The following is a 17565-nucleotide window of genomic DNA, read 5'->3' on the forward strand; positions in this document are numbered from 1 at the left end:
CTCACTGTCAACTGTGTTTATTTTCAGCAAACTTAACATGTGTAAATATCTGTATGAACATAAGATTCAATAACTGAGACATAAACTGAACAAGTTCCACAGACATGTGACTAACAGAAATTGAATAATGTGTCTCTGAACAAATGGGGGGGGGGGGGGGGAGGGTCAAAATCAAAAGTAACAGTCAGTATCTGGTGTGGCCACCAGCTGCATTACATACCGCAATGCATCTCCTCATGGACTGCACCAGATTTGCCAGTTCTTGCTGTGAGATGTTACCCCACTCTTCCACAAAGGCACCTGCAAGTTCCCGGACATTTCTGAGGGGAGTGGCCCTAGCCCTCACCCTCCGATCCAACAGATCCCAGACGTGCTCAATGGGATCGAGATCTGGGCTTTTCGCTGGCCATGGCAGAACACTTACATTCCAGTCTTGCAGGAAATCACGCACAGAACGAGCAGTATGGCTAGTGGCATTGTCATGCTGGAGGGTCATGTCAGGATGAGCCTGCAGGAAGGGTACTACATGTGGGAGGAGGATGTCTTCCCTGTAAAGCACAGCGTTGAGATTGCCAACAAGCTCAGGCGACCGTGTCAGCGTGCATTGCGCCCGGCCCACCACAGGAGTCGTTAGAGCGTGATGGGACAAGAACATCCCTGCCGGCCAAACCCTCCCCTAACCCGGACAACGCTGGGCCAATTGTGCGCCGCCCCATGGTTCTCCCAGTCGCGGCCGGCTGCGACAGAGCCTGGACTTGAATCGAATCTAGTTGCACAGCTAGCACTGCGATGCAGTGCCTTAGACCACCGTGCCACTTGGGAGGTGGCTCTACCTTCTTAACAGAACTATCAACTAGGCAGGTCCTACAGGCCCTAGTTTTGTCACACCTGGACTACTGTTCAGTCGTGTGGTCAAGTGCCACATGCCAGAGTCTGTGGCAATTCAGGGTGACAGCTGCAAAACTGCAGCCAGACATTATGCGCTCTTGCTGACATGAGGACAGTCCGTTTCTTAGATTGTATTGCTAAACATTACATCTGATGTTGGTGAGATGCATGTCTCTTAAGAATGTAGTTTCATCAACATATGTTCATCATAACAGAGTGAAGAGTGAACAGGGTTATGGTAAACTAAATCAAATACAATCAAAGTTGTCATTTGCACAGGAATACAGCGCATTGTGTACAATACAATGAAATAAGTCGATTACTACAGTATATTAAGTACAGTACAGTCGGTGCCATAGCAGCAGAGAGTCAGTTTTCATTAACAGTCTTATGGCTTTGTCTCTAAGCATGGTGCTGCTACACTTAATGCTCTGATACAGTTTGCAAGACGGTAAAGGAGCCAGAAGTCTTAGTTTCCAATTTTTATATACCTAATATATACCTAGACCTACCTCTAACGTCAACAACAGTCAGAAGACGGTTGTACAGGATGTGACAGTCATGGTCATCTCGGCCACTCCCATCGTAGGCCCAACGGGACACATGGGATGAACTGCCCTGACTAAGACAGACAGACTACAGTAGCTGCAGATTTGAAACTACACTAGCAAGGGGATATTTCCTTGCACACGTTGTCAGAAAACTCCAAATCAAATCCAGATTTTGTCACATTTACCTTACCGCTGCAGGGAACTGTAACTTTTATAGAAACTGAACTGTATGTACTATACATGATCAACATTTTTGACTGGGAAGCAATTGTTTTAAGCCAGAAGTTGACAGGTTTGTTGATATAACATAAAATAAATGTCCTTCCATAACTCCAACTGGTGGACATTGTTGGGAGTGCTGTGCGTTCTCACAGCACAGGTGGAACAGAAATATTTATCTGCGCCACAATCCTTACAGCACCATAGATCAGCCTCCTCCAAAACTCTACACAAACTGCAGATGGCATTGGGTGGAGGACATTCCAGCTCCACTGAAGGCATGTGGAGTAGCTCCCTCAACCCCTTCCAGGCCACAACACCTGCTGCCTTCCTTTTTTTTATGCTGGTGGAGGAGGTGCATCACTGTAGCTGGGCACAAGTTCTGCTGCAAAGGGAACCAGCTCTGTCCTCCCAGGACTCCCTAGAGAGTAGTGACAATTGTTACTGAGTATAATATCCCAGTTAAATTAAGTAAAACAGAACAGAGAAACTTTCTCACCGATTTAAGTTGATGGCAGGGGTGCACGCACTATCAAGCCTCTAGTCAGGTCTCTGTAAACCAGCGTGGCTCTTTTTCTTCTAAAAGATGGCATCTGTAGAGAAAAACAAGACAATGAGTAAGTTTGATGTATTCTAAATGAGGATACAATATTAATTACATTTAAATGATCTGATACATAGGACACATAATGATCTATCATAATGCATGACTAGGGCATGACTAGTTACTTTGCTTACACTCATATTTCCTTATAGGGAATCTAAAGACAGTTATGGGTAGGAAGTTGTGCTTATGATGGAGATTAAGTAGTATTAATTGGCTCCAGAGACAGTTGATATCTTTGGGCTTCAACAAGCATGGGACAGGAATATATTGTTATCATGTACCATCGAATACTTGCCTAGTCCAGTGGTTCTCAACCTTTTTTTGGTCATTGTAGGCCCAATCACATCTTGCTATGCCCATAGAGCCCCCAAAGTACCCCTTCATATGCATTTTAAATGTAGGCATATATGAAATTAGTCTTTCTAAGTACCCACATTGGATATTGGTTTCTGGTTATATGAATGGTGTAAGCATTGGCTAGAGAGAGTTTAAATCCATGCAAGATAGTGTACTAGTGCACACTTCGGGAAGTATGGAAATTTAAGACACAAGCAGGAGACGCAGCCCCAAAAACAGGAAATGACACTATGCACAATCGAGAGCATCCTGTCGGGCTGTATCACCGCCTGGTATGGCAGCTGCTCCGCCCATAACCGGAAAGCTCTCCAGAGGGTAGTGAGGTCTGCACAACGCATCACCGGGTGCAGACTACAACCACCCGAGCCACTGCCTGTTCACCCCGCTATCATCCAGAAGACGAGGTCAGTACAGGTGCATCAAAGCGGGGACCAAAAGACTGAAAAACAGCTTCCATCTCAAGGCCATCAGACTGTTAAATAGCCATCACTTACATTGAGTGGCTGCTGCCAACACACTGACTCAACTCCACCCACTTTAATAATGGAAAAATGTTTGCAATCAATTTATCACTAGCCACTTTATATTATATGTTTACTTACCCTACATGACTCATCTCTTATGTATATACTGAACGCTATACCATCTACTGCATTACTCATCTCTTGGTATAGATGTGGCTGACTAGAGGCTTGGTATAGAGTACAGTATATACATATGAGATGAGTAATGCAGGGTATGAAAACATTATATGAAGTGACATTGTTTAAAGTGGCTAGTGATACATTACATCAAGATGGCAAGATGCAGTAGATGGTATAGCGTACAGTATATACATAAGAGATGAGTAATGTATCACTAGCCACTTTAAACAATGTCACTTCATATAATGTTTTCATACCCTGCATTACTCATCTCATATGTATATACTGTACTCTATACCATCTACTGCATCTTGCCTATGCCGTTCGGCCATCACTCATTGATATATTTTTATGTACATATTCGTATTCATTCCTTTACACTTGTGTGTATATAAGGTAGTTGTTGTGAAATTGTTAGGTTATATTACTTGTTAGATATTACTGCATGGTCGGAACTAGAAGCACAAGCATTTCGCTACACTTGCATTAACACCTGCTAACCATGTGTATATGACAAATACATTTGATTTAAGCTGAAAAGATTGCTAATGCAAAATTGCAAATCCTTTAAAATTTATTATAAATTCAGATCGAATTTTAGCAGGCGATCCCAGTGTTAAAACACTTTAAAAAAAATAATGCGATTACGTACGGTTGATGAAGGGAAAGATCTTGTTCTAATTACAGCACAGTAGAAATGGGCATTACAGCCACCACCGTATACAGGGTGCAATAACAGCCGTGGTTGATACTTTTTGCCTACTCGGAAATTACAACATGAAATATTGATTTGAACCTTTTGACCAACTAGTCTAGAGGGTCAGGCGAAGAACCACCGTCAGATTCTTATCGGGTGATTTCTGATGATAGTTCTCGATTATATCGACTGATATGGGGTGATTATGGCTGACTTGTGATCGTTGCCCTTGCTACATGGATTTTATTGCCGTTAGAGTCATTGGTTTTTGTTTAGAATATTGAGCCATTGAAACTGAAACAGTGCATCTTGAATGGGTGGAGGCAGCAAAAATATAAATGCAACAATTTCAAAAGGTTTTACACAGTTACAGTTTATATAAGGAAATCAGTCAGTTTAAATAAATTCATTAGGCCCTAATCTATGGATTTCACATGACTGGTCACAGATACTTTAAGAGAAATGGGCCACAGGATCTCATCACGGCATCTCTGTGCGTTCAAATTGCCATCGATAAAATGGAATTGTGTTTGTTGTCCATAGCTTATGCCTGCCCATACCATAACCCCACCGCCACCATGGGGCACTCTGTTCACAACATTGACATCAGCAAACCACTCACCCACATGACACCATGCAGGTGGTCTGCAGTTGTGAGGCCGGTTGGACGTACTGCCAAATTTGAGAGAAATAAGCCTTTTGTGCATATGAAACATTTCTTGGATCTTTTATTTCAGCTCATGAAACATGGGACCAACACTTTACATGTTGTGTTTATATTTCTGTTCAGTGTAGTTAGTTAAATAGCAACCGGACTCTCTAGATTGACCCTTTCTGAACTTAGAGTGCAGTATAACTGCAGTATGCTGCAAAAACCGCATCCAAAATAAATCTACAATTCACTGCAGTAATTTTGCATTGTAACTGCAGGTAGAGTGCAGTATAACTGCAGTTATTCTGCAATTACTGTGTCCGAAATACCACAGTTGACTGCAGTTACTGCACCTTTCCTGCAATTTCAAAACTGCAATCTTTTTTTGTAAGTCTTCATGCCAGCGCAAAATTTCAGTTGCATGTCGCAACCTACACTACATTTGTCTGTCCAATGCATGTACATAACAGGCTGCTTTAGCCACTAGTGAAATAATTTAATGTCAATTTGAGGCTTAAAAAGGAACAATACAAACCGTTAGTTTTCTTTGGTTCAAAATGGTTCAGAACTTTATTTTGCTGGTCGGAACAGTGGAACGGAATGAAAAAAAGAATGGTTCTGTTCAGAACAAAACTTTTTATTTTCCGTTACAACCCCTGATCCGATGATTGATCATTTTATTTCACCTTTATTTAACCAGGTAGGCTAGTTGAGAACATGTTCTATTTGCAACTGATGATGATGATGATTATCCTTTCTTTACCGACTTTCTTTGGATGGTAAATTAAAGGATTGGGGTTAGGGATAGTAAGTGTAGTTGAATAATTAGTTGGTCAGTTCAAATTCAATGTTACCTTCTTTGTGTATTTTTATTAATGTTTGCACTGCTTAGTTTCTTGCCACTGAAATTTAAAAAAATATTATGCAAAACCCTTCGCAACCCTCTTTATTCTTGTCATGATACTTACACATCTCTACTACCACCGCCAAGTGTCGCTATTGTTCCAACAAACTGACTGAATTTGATGCATTTTTCTACATACGCCGCGACAGAGGTGGTAGGTGTGGTGAAGTTCTCGGTGCCCGAGGCTTGCACCAGTGCCCGAGGCTCGCACCAATCTCCGGGAAACGAACAGAAACAAGAGGACACCACCAAATCAAATCTGAGATGCCAAAATAAGCATCCACTAATTACTACGTACTTCAATTGACCGCAGTGTTAACTTGGTAAGCAGAGAAATCCATTGTTATCAAGATTCGTTGCTAGCACTATCAGACTAACGTCACTCCCACAGTAAATCCGTTTTTACTTTCGATCTTCTCAGTTTGCTTGTCAATAAGCTTTCGGACGAAGGAAGGGCCCTAGGTCGATGAGTGATATACTGTATCTAGAATCAGATGATGCTAGAGAGCAAGGTTTTTATTGATAGTCGAACTCTTACCTTATTGCCAAAAAGGAGGTAATATGCTGTTTTCTTGTGCTCCGGTGGTTTAGGGACAATCTTAAAAAGTGCAATACCAGTGATTGCGTGTAAGCATTCCCATTCAGGAGGGTTAGACCTAAATTACTATTACACACACACACACACACACCACACACACACACACACACACACACACACACACACACACACACACACACACACACACACACACACACACACACACACACACACACACACACACACACACACACACACACACACAGTATAGGGCCTCCAGTCGCTGAAGGGCCAAGCATTTTTATTAGTTAAATCTAGCTACCAAGATATTAAACCACAATGTGAAGTCACTGAACCCCCTTCATGCTATATTAATTATATTTCTAGTTCACCACTTTCCTGATTCTGCAGGCATATTTCTTGTGATTGATCTAAATTTCAATACCTTTCTATCAATATGAGCTACAGGTTTACTTTCTCTTCTATATCATGGCGGTCCGCAAACAATCGTTTAAGTGCATGCTGCCACCTACTGTGCTGGAATGTACGATCAATCATGATCTGCTCAATTCTGTACCACCATGAAAATAAAAAATAAATCCCTACTAACTTCTACCACACCTTCCCCCCGCCATAAAACGTTGTCTATATAATGCTGAAACACTCCACACTTAGGATTGTTCAGCATGTCAAAAACATCTGTTAGCCCCAATATCTCTTTTGCCGTCTCCACAATAACCATCAACCTGGCATTTTTGCTTTCCACAACTTGAGCCCTATTGATAACCTTACCAATAAAAGCTATGAAGTCAACTTTATTCATTATCAAAGTTTCCTTTGACACCGCACATTGGTGAGCGCAAGATTTCTGACTACAACATTATAGAATGGGGGGCGTGCATATTGACATCTCCCTTTACCTCTCGTGAAAGGTACGGCGTTTATTTTTTCCAATTCTTCCCCCTTTTTTTCCACGTACTTATCTAATTTTCAATAGTGTGTTATCCCAATGACATACAGTGCCTTCCGAAAGTATTCACACTCCTTGACTTTTTCCACATTTTGTTGTGTTACAGCCTGAATTTAAAATTGATTGTGTCACTGGCCTAGTCAATTTTTACAAATGTAATTAAAAATGAAAAGCTGAAATGTCTTGAGTCAATAAGTATTCAACCCTTTTGTTATGGCAAGACTAAATAAGTTCAGGAGTAAAAATGTGCTTTTTAACAAGTCTCAAGTTATGTATACTCTGTGTGCAATAATAGTGTTTAACATGATTTTGCAATGACTTCCTCATCTCTGTACCCCACACATACAAAAATCTGTAGGGTCCCTCAGTCGAGCAGTGAATTTCAAACACAGATGCAACCACAAAGACCAGGGAGATTTCCCAATCCCTCTCAAAAAAAGGCCACCTATTGGTAGATGGGTAAAATTTAAAAGCAGACATTGAATATCCCTTTGAGCATGGTGAAATTATTAATTACACTTCAGATCGTGTATACCCAGTCACTAAAAAGATACAGACGTCCTTCCTATCTCAGTTGCCGGAGAGAAAGGAAACCGCTTAGGGATTTCACCATGAGGCCAATGGTGACTTTAAAACTGTTACAGAGTTTAATGGCTGTGATAGGAGAACCTGAGGATGGATCAACATTGTATTTACTCCACAATACTAACCTAAATGACAGATTGAAAAGAAGGAAGCCTGTACAGAATTAAAAAAAATATTCCAAAACATGCATCCTGTTTGCAACAAGGCACTAAAGTAATACCGCAAAAAATGGGGCAAAGCAATTAACTTTTACAAAGTGTTAAGTTTGGGGCAAATCCAATACAACACATTACATTATTAGTACCACTCTCCATATTTTCAAGCATAGTGGTGGCTGCATAATGTTATGGGTATGCTTGTAATCGTTAAGGACTGGGGAGTTTTTCAGATTAAAATAATTAACTGAATGGAGCTAAGCACAGGCAAAATCCTAGAGGAAAACCTAGTTCAGGTACAAATAGAGTACCACAGTATGAGTCATAATATCCATAAAACCTAGCATTCAAACAAGGAAATGGTTCCAATCGTTTTTCCACCATACATTTTTCCTATAGGGGATTTTATAAACACTATAGTGTATATATCTGTGTTCCGGAACTCCAATTTGAGCAGCAGCAGCTGAAAAATGAGCTCCTACAAATATTGAAATTTACATGGTTTTTAGAGTGAAGTACATCGGAAAAAAGCTAAAGAAAACTGCAAGACTGAATAGGAGAAAAAACAAGCAACAAACAAAGAAGATAGGCTTTTGAAAAATAACTATTTTTCATAAAATTGTAGTTATCTTAGCTAGCTGAATTGTTTACCAGTTGCTAAGCAGTTGCTAGGGACTCTTTTGGAAGAAGCTAGCTAGCTAACGAAGAACAACAAAGAATATCTAGTTAACAGAAGAAAAGAAAGAGAAAATCAGGACAGAAGAAAAAGGATATCAAAGTGAAACAGTTCTCTAAAGACACAGGAGACAATAATACAAGAAACAACACTTCTGTAGCTTGTCAACTATGTGTCTGTCTATCCCTGTTCTCTCCTCTCTGCACAGGCCATACAAACGCTTCACACCACGTGGCCGCTGCCACTCTAACCTGGTGGTCCCAGTGCGCACGACCCACGTGGAGTTCCAGGTCTCCGGCAGCCTCTGGAACTGCCGGTCTGCAGCCAACAAGGCTGAGTTCATCTCAGCCTATGCTACCCTCCAGTCCCTAGACTTCCTGGCGCTGACGGAAACATGGATTACCACAGATAACACTGCTACTCCTACTGCTCTCTCTTCGTCTGCCCACGTGTTCTCGCATACCCCTAGAGCATCGAGCCAGCGGGGTGGTGGCACTGGAATCCTCATCTCTCCCAAGTGGACATTCTCTCTTTCTCCCCTGACCCATCTGTCTATCTCCTCATTTGAATTCCATGCTGTCACAGTTACCAGCCCTTTCAAGCTTAACATCCTTATCATTTATCGCCCTCCAGGTTCCCTTGGAGAGTTCATCAATGAGCTTGACGCCTTGATAAGTTCCTTTCCTGAGGATGGCTCACCTCTCACAGTTCTGGGTGACTTTAACCTCCCCACGTCTACCTTTGACTCATTCCTCTCTGCCTCCTTCTTTCCACTCCTCTCCTCTTTTGACCTCACCCTCTCACCTTCCCCCCCTACTCACAAGGCAGGCAATACGCTTGACCTCATCTTTACTAGATGCTGTTCTTCCACTAATCTCATTGCAACTCCCCTCCAAATCTCCGACCACTACCTTGTATCCTTTAACCTCTTGCTCTCATCCAACACTTCTCACTCTGCCCCTACTCGGATGGTATTGCGCCGTCCCAACCTTCGCTCTCTCTCTCCCGCTACTCTCTCCTCTTCCATCCTATCATCTCTTCCCTCTGCTCAAACCTTCTCCAACCTATCTCCTGATTCTGCCTCCTCAACCCTCCTCTCCTCCCTTTCTGCATCCTTTGATTTTCTCTGTCCCCTATCCTCCAGGCCGGCTCGGTCCTCCCCTCCTGCTCCGTGGCTCGACGACTCACTACGAGCTCACAGAACAGGGCTCCGGGCAGCCGAGCGGAAATGGAGGAAAACTCGCCTCCCTGCGGACCTGGCATCCTTTCACTCACTCCTCTCTACATTCTCCTCTTCTGTCTCTGCTGCTAAAGCCACTTTCTACCACTCTAAATTCCAAGCATCTGCCTCTAACCCTAGGAAGCTCTTTGCTACCTTCTCCTCCCTCCTGAATCCTCCTCCCCCTCCCCCCCCCTCCTCCCTCTCTGCGGATGACTTCGTCAACCATTTTGAAAAGAAGGTTGACGATATCCGATCCTCGTTTGCTAAGTCAAACGACACCGCTGGTCCTGCTCACACTGCCCTACCCTGTGCTTTGACCTCTTTCTCCCCTCTCTCTCCAGATGAAATCTCGCGTCTTGTGACGGCCGGCCGCCCAACAACCTGCCCACTTGACGCTATCCCCTCCTCTCTTCTCCAGACCATTTCCGGAGACCTTCTCCCCTTCCTCACCTCGCTCATCAACTCATCCTTGACCGCTGGCTACGTCCCTTCCGTCTTCAAGAGAGCGAGAGTTGCACCCCTTCTGAAAAAACCTACACTCGATCCCTCCGATGTCAACAACTACAGACCAGTATCCCTTCTTTCTTTTCTCTCCAAAACTCTTGAACGTGCCGTCCTTGGCCAGCTCTCCTGCTATCTCTCTCAGAATGACCTTCTTGATCCTAATCAGTCAGGTTTCAAGACTGGGCATTCAACTGAGACTGCTCTTCTCTGTGTCACGGAGGCTCTCCGCACTGCTAAAGCTAACTCTCTCTCCTCTGCTCTCATACTTCTAGACCTATCTGCTGCCTTTGATACTGTGAACCATCAGATCCTCCTCTCCACCCTCTCCGAGTTGGGCATCTCCGGCGCGGCCCACGCTTGGATTGCGTCCTACCTGACAGGTCGCTCCTACCAGGTGGCGTGGCGAGAATCTGTCTCCGCACCATGCGCTCTCACCACTGGTGTCCCCCAGGGCTCTGTTCTAGGCCCTCTCCTATTCTCGCTATACACCAAGTCACTTGGCTCTGTCATATCCTCACATGGTCTCTCCTATCATTGCTATGCAGACGACACACAATTAATCTTCTCCTTTCCCCCTTCTGATAACCAGGCGGCGAATCGCATCTCTGCATGTCTGTCAGACATATCAGTGTGGATGACGGATCACCAGCTCAAGCTGAACCTCGGCAAGACGGAGCTGCTCTTCCTCCCGGGGAAGGACTGCCCGTTCCATGATCTCGCCATCACGGTTGACAACTCCCAGAGTGCTAAGAACCTTGGCGTGATCCTGGACAACACCCTGTCGTTCTCCACTAACATCAAGGCGGTGACCCGATCCTGTAGGTTCATGCTCTACAACATTCGCAGAGTACGACCCTGCCTCACACAGGAAGCGGCGCAGGTCCTAATCCAGGCACTTGTCATCTCCCGTCTGGATTACTGCAACTCGCTGTTTGCTGGGCTCCCTGCCTGTGCCATTAAACCCCTACAACTCATCCAGAACGCCGCAGCCCGTCTGGTGTTCAACCTTCCCAAGTTCTCTCACGTCACCCCGCTCCTCCGCTCTCTCCACTGGCTTCCAGTTGAAGCTCGCATCCGCTACAAGACCATGGTGATTGCCTACGGAGCTGTGAAGGGAACGGCACCTCCATACCTTCAGGCTCTGATCAGGCCCTACACCCAAACAAGGGCACTGCGTTCATCCACCACTGGCCTGCTGGCCCCCTACCTCTGAGGAAGCACAGTTCCCGCTCAGCCCAGTCAAAACTGTTCGCTGCTCTGGCACCCCAATGGTGGAACAAGCTCCCTCACGACGCCAGGACAGCGGAGTCAATCACCACCTTCCGGAGACACCTGAAACCCCACCTCTTTAAGGAATACCTGGGATAGGATAAAGTAATCCTTCTAACCCCCCCGTAAAAGATTTAGATGCACTATTGTAAAGTGGTTGTTCCACTGGATATTATAAGGTGAATGCACCAATTTGTAAGTCGCTCTGGATAAGAGCGTCTGCTAAATGACTTAAATGTTAAATGTTAAATGTTACATATTGCCAATCTATCACCTGCACATTAAGAGTGGAAGCCTTTTTGGTACACATACACAAATTGACCAAAAGTATGTGGACATCTGCTTGTCGAACATCTCGTTCCAAAATCAAGGGCATTAATATGGAGATGGTCCCGCTATAACATCCTCCACTCTTCTGAGAAGGCTTCCCACTAGATGTTGGAACATTGCTGTGGGGACTTGCTCCCATTCAGCCACGAGCATTAGTGAGGTCGAGCACTGATGTTGGGTGATTAGGCCTGGCTCGCAGTTGGCGTTCCAATTCACCCCAAAAGTGTTCGATAGGGTTGAGGTCAGGGCTCTATGTAAGCCAGTCAAATTCTTCTACACCCATCTCGATAAACCATTTCTGTATGGACCTCTTTGTTCACACTGTCATGCTGAAATTGGAAAGGGCCTTCCCCAAACTGTTGCCAAAGTTGGAAGCACAGAATCGTCTAGAATGTAATTGTATGATGTAGCGTTAAGATTTCCCTTTACTAGAACTAAGGGACCTAGCCCGAACCATGAAAAACAGCCCCAGACCATTATTCCTCTTCCAGACTTTACAGTTGGCACTATGCAGTTGGGCAGGTAGCGTTCTCCTGGCATCCGCCAAACCCAGATGTGTCCTTCAGACAGCTAGATGGTGAAGCGTGATTCATCACCCCAGAGAACGCATTTCCTCTGCTTCATAGTCCAATGGCAGCAAGCTTTACACCACTCCAGCCGACGCTTGGCATTACACATGGTGACCTTAGGCTTGTTTGCAGCTGCTCGGCCATGGAAACCCATTTCATTAAGCTCCCGACAAACAGTTATTGTGCTGACGTTGCTTCTGGAAGCAGTTTGGAACGTGGTAGTGAGTGTTGCAACCAAGGACAGATGATTTTTACACACTACGCACGTCAGCACTCACCGGTCCCATTCTGTGAGCTTGTGTGGCCTACCACTTTGCGGCTGAGCCGTTGTTGCTCCTAGTAGTTTCCATGTCACAATAACAGCACTTGCAGTTGACTGGGGCAGCTCCAGCAGGGCAGAAATTTGATGAACTGATTTGTTGGAAAGGTGGCATCCTATGACGGTTCCAAGTTGAAAGTCACTGAGCTCTTCAGTAAGGCCATCCTACTGCCAACATTTGTCTATGGAAAGTGCATGGCTGTGTGCTCTATTTTATACACCTGTCACCAATGGGTGTGGCTGAATTAGCCAAATCCACTAATTTAAAGGGGTGTCCACATACACTATGTACAAAAGTACAAAAGTATTTCAACTATTTTTAGGATGGTGCTTTTATGGTTATGTGGGTGCTGTCTATTGCTCCATTCGTATTTGGGAACCCATTGATGGCAAAGAAACACCTCTTGATTTCAACCTGTTGTGCGATGGTGTATGCAAATTGTATGTTACAGTAGGTTTTGCTGATAATTGATTCCAAAACATTGGCTCGTCGAGGGAAGTGAGATGCCGATCGGAAAGCTCCCGCTGTAAAGTGCCTGTTGCCAAAAACCCGAGGATGAAAAAGTTAGCGGACTGAACACAGCAGTGTAGATCGCCTCAAGATAGAAACGTAATATTCAATATTGGTAAGTTAGACTAAATATTAGCATTTCACAAACGGGTGGGTTATAACCTTCAATCTAGATAACAAAACATGAGGCTAGAGAAATGTATCAACAAATATTACGAAAATAAGCAACACCCAAACATGACGGAGAGTAAACTGGGGAACCAATCCCGAAAAGAAAACGCGACTCTTCGACAGACAGACAATTTAATATTTTCACCACCGGGAACGGTAAGGGTGGAAACCGATCTGTTAAAATCAATAAATGACAAACTGGGATTACTTTAATTAGTCAGTAAGGATATAAAGGAGATGAAGGCAAACCTCGAGATTAGTGACAAGAAATCTGCGACATTGGAGAAAGATACAAACAAGCTAAAAGGGACAGTCAATAAGATTGAAACCGATGTTAATGAACTTAAAAATGGAGAACTTCTTTCTGAGAGAAGCCTTACTTGAAATACTGTACAGACTAGATCCATGAGAGAAAATATGGTACTTACGGGTATCCAATAGAAAGAAGGAGAAGTTCCTGAGGGAGTTCCTCTTTACAGCGATTCAGATCCCATGGGAAGCTGTCGACAAAATCCAACTCGAACGTGTACACCGTTTTGGGCAGAGATATGAACGCCCAATCGTTTCCAAAGTTGCTTTCTTTAAAGAGAAAATAATGGTTAAAAGCCTGGGTAAAAGACTTGCTAGCATGAATGATCAGTTCCCGAAAGAAATTGCAGAACGGCGCAAAGTGCTGTATCCAATCTTCAAGAGAAATAGATTGAAAGGGAAACGTGTAGCTCTCGTAGTCGATAAACGGTATATTGATAACCAAATGTTCAGACACAAAAACTACTCCATGGCTATTCTAAATAATGGAACACGCAATACTAGACATGGTAGGGATTGTAATAAATAAAACATTTATATATATATAAAATAAAATACAACAATTGTTAAAGAAATAAACACTATACCATTCTAGATAGGGAATGTTAGAAAATCCTTAGTTTTAGACTTTCCATTTATAGTATTTCAGAAATTGATAAGACAGCATTATAGAAGAAAGGAAAATTAGCTAAATAATACATCTTCAAATATAAGGAACTGGAACACAAAAGTACTCAATCAACATGGTAGAGATAACACAGAGGACATGGAAGGCACAGTATGTGGGTATGTACACATGTATTGTGATGGAAGGTGGGGTGTGTGTTTTTGTTTGGAAAGTGTGGAGTTAAGTGAGTGAAAAAGGATACGGGTTGCAGAGCCATTGTGTGTTTGTGGGCAGGGGTTATAAGAACAAGCTTTCAATTTTGTGCAGATATGGGATATACATTTTAAAATAAATGATTTATTTACTGTCCTATCATGATGGAACTGTTCCCAACCCTAGTCACCCACCTGAGCTACCCATACGCTAAGGAGAAGTCCTTATCTGTTTTATGGGCCTACTGTAAGTAGCCTATACACAGCCAAATCAGAAAGATGAATGTGGTCAGAGACCTACTAAAGTAACCCTCTCAAGATTCTGAGCCTGCCTGGCAGGGTTGGTCCTACAAAGCCAAAGCCCCCTGATGGGAGAGCATAATATACAAGGATATTCTCAAAGCTGCTAATGAGAACCTTGACGACCTTGTATCTAGTCGGTAGGGATTCCGGTCACACACAGACATTCAGAGAGGGGGTATATTATTGTGGCCCAGGTGGCACAAAATCATCAAAGTTCTGACTGCACAGAGATGTTTGAGAATATGGTCACAATGGGGAAACGCGCGTCTGTGTTTTAGGGGAAGTGGATATATCTGATCTCAATGGATAATCAAATCTCCCCATTTTTGCTCAATTTTACATGCCTTCTCATACAGCTGCAACTGTATATGCGTTCATAAATCAAGGCCTTTCTTAATTAAATTGGGCTCTGGGATGGAACAACTGTTGAGCATCTGAGTGTATGGTTGTTTGTGGGCAAAGGGGTTGAGTGTGTGAGTGTTGCTAGGGAGTAAACATGTTAAGGACAATATACAGGATGAATAACAATTGTTTGATAAAATAATAATTGCTTGCCAAAATGTAATTTTTGTAATGGCAATACTGGTAAGAGGCAACAATCCTTTGCTTAAACTACCTACATTTCACAATTGTTAATTATGGAAATTAAGACAAGCAGGATTTTTATATATTTTTAATAAGTATATACAATACAAATCAAGGTGAGAGCGATGGAAAGGCAGCTGATTTACGTCTGTCCTGTGGGTGACACTGTGTGCTCTTTTCGAAGAATGTGTCCCGGTGTCTCGGGGGTCAGGGGTGGTCTGCCGGTCACTCAACTCAAGATGAGGGCTTTTAGCGGGTGAAATAGTGGGGACCAATTGGAGGTTTACTTAGTAGCAATGTAAATATCATGGTATAGCTACAGTTGAAGTCGGAAGTTTACATACACCTTAGCCAAATACATTAAAACTCAGTTTCATAATTCCTGGAATTTAATCCTAGTAATAATTCCCTGTCTCTGGTCAGTTAGGATCACCACTTTATTTTAAGAATGTGAAGCGTCAGAATAATAGAGAATGATTTATTTCAGCTTTTATTTCTTTCATCACATTCCCAGTGGGTCAGAAGTTTACATACACTCAATTAATATTTGGTAGCATTGCCTTTAAATTGTTTAACTTGGGTCAAATGTTTTGGGTAGCCTTCCACAAGCTTCCCACAATAAGTTGGGTGAATTTTGGCCCATTCCTCCTGACAGAGCTGGTGTAACTGAGTCAGGGCTGTAGGCCTCCTTGCTCGCACACACTTTTTCAGTTCTGCCCACAAATGTTCTATAGGATTGAGGTCAGGGCTTTGTGATGGCCACGCCAACACCTTGACTTTGTTGTCCTTATGCCAGTTTGCCACAACTTTGGAAGTATGCTTGGGGTCATTGTCTATTTGGAAGACCCATTTGCGACCATGCTTTAACTTCCTGACTGATGTCTTGAGACGTTGCTTCAATAGATCCACATAATTTTCCTTCCTCGTGATGCCATCTATTTTGTGAAGTGCACCAGTCCCTCCTGCAGCAAAGCACCCCCACAACACGTTGCTGCCACCCCCGTGCTTCACGGTTGGGATGATGTTCTTCGGCTTACAAACATCCCCCTTTTTCCTCCAAACAGTTCTATTTTTGTTTCATCAAACCAGAGGACATTGCTCCAAAAAGTACGATCTTTGTCGCCATGTGCCGTTGCAAACCGTAGTCTGGCTTTTTTATGGTGGTTTTGGAGCAGTGGCTTCTTCCTTGCTCAGCGGCCTTTCAGGTTATGTCGATATAGGACTTGTTTTACTGGGGATATAGATACTTTTGTACCCGTTTCCTCCAGCATCTTCACAAGGTCCTTTGCTGTTGTTCTGGGATTGATTTGCACTTTTCGCACAAAAGTATGTTCATCTCTATGAGACAGAACACGTCTCCTTCAAGAGCGGTATGACGGCTACGTGGTCCCATGGTGTTTATACTTGCGTACTATTGTTTGTACAGATGAACATGGTACCTTCAGGCATTTGGAAATTGCACCGAAGGATGAACCAGACGTGCAGAGGTCTACAAATATTTTCTCGGAGGTCTTGGCTGATTTCTTGTGATTTTCCCATGATGTCAAGCAAAGAGGCACCGAGTTTGAAGGTAGGCCTTGAAATACATCCACAGGTACGCCTCCAATTGACTCAAATTATGTCAATTAGCCTATCAGAAGCTTCTAAAGCTTTGACATCATTTTCTGGAATTTTCCAAGCTGTTTAAAGGCACAGTCAACTTAGTGTATGTAAACTTCTAACCCACTGGAATTGTGATACAGTGAAATAATCTGTCTGTAAACAATTGTTGGAAAAATTACTTGCCAAAACTATAGTTTGTAAACAAGAAGTTTGTGGAGTGGTTGAAAAACTAGTTTTAATGCCTCCAACCTAAGTGTATGTAAACTTCCGACTTCAACTGTATACCAGTTTCATTTAAGGACCAAAAAATTGACAGCTGTGCCATATAGATTGCAAAATAGTTAGGAAGAGATTTGCGATGTCCCGATTCCGTGGCACATGGTTTATGAATTGACACGCAAAACAATGCCGGATTCAAAACTTAGACCTTTTGAATTTAAATTATTATACAAAATTCTTGCAACCAATAGAAAGTTATATATGGGGGATACAACCTTCCCAGCTCTGCAGATTTTGCTGCGAGGAGAATGAGTCATTGGATAATTTATTTTGTTACTGTCCATATGTAGCTCGTTTTTGGTCACAGGTCCAGGAAAGGCTGAAGAATTG

General features: G+C 43.2%; 1 long non-coding RNA gene across 1 annotated transcript in view; it reads right to left on the reverse strand.

Annotated features, from left to right (window-relative positions):
• Window positions 1-17565, reverse strand: part of LOC106588161 (uncharacterized) — a 21221-nt gene continuing 3656 nt past the window's right edge. Inside the window, exons 2-4 of the long non-coding RNA XR_001324595.3 lie at window positions 13767-13917; window positions 2158-2251; window positions 1-2079 (exon numbers count right to left, since the gene is read on the reverse strand). This is a non-coding gene — a long non-coding RNA (uncharacterized LOC106588161). The remainder of the gene's footprint in view (window positions 2080-2157; window positions 2252-13766; window positions 13918-17565) is intronic.

This window comes from Salmo salar, chromosome 27 (assembly GCF_965601325.2).
Source record: "Salmo salar chromosome 27, fSalSal1, whole genome shotgun sequence".
Taxonomy (NCBI): Eukaryota; Metazoa; Chordata; class Actinopteri; order Salmoniformes; family Salmonidae; genus Salmo; species Salmo salar.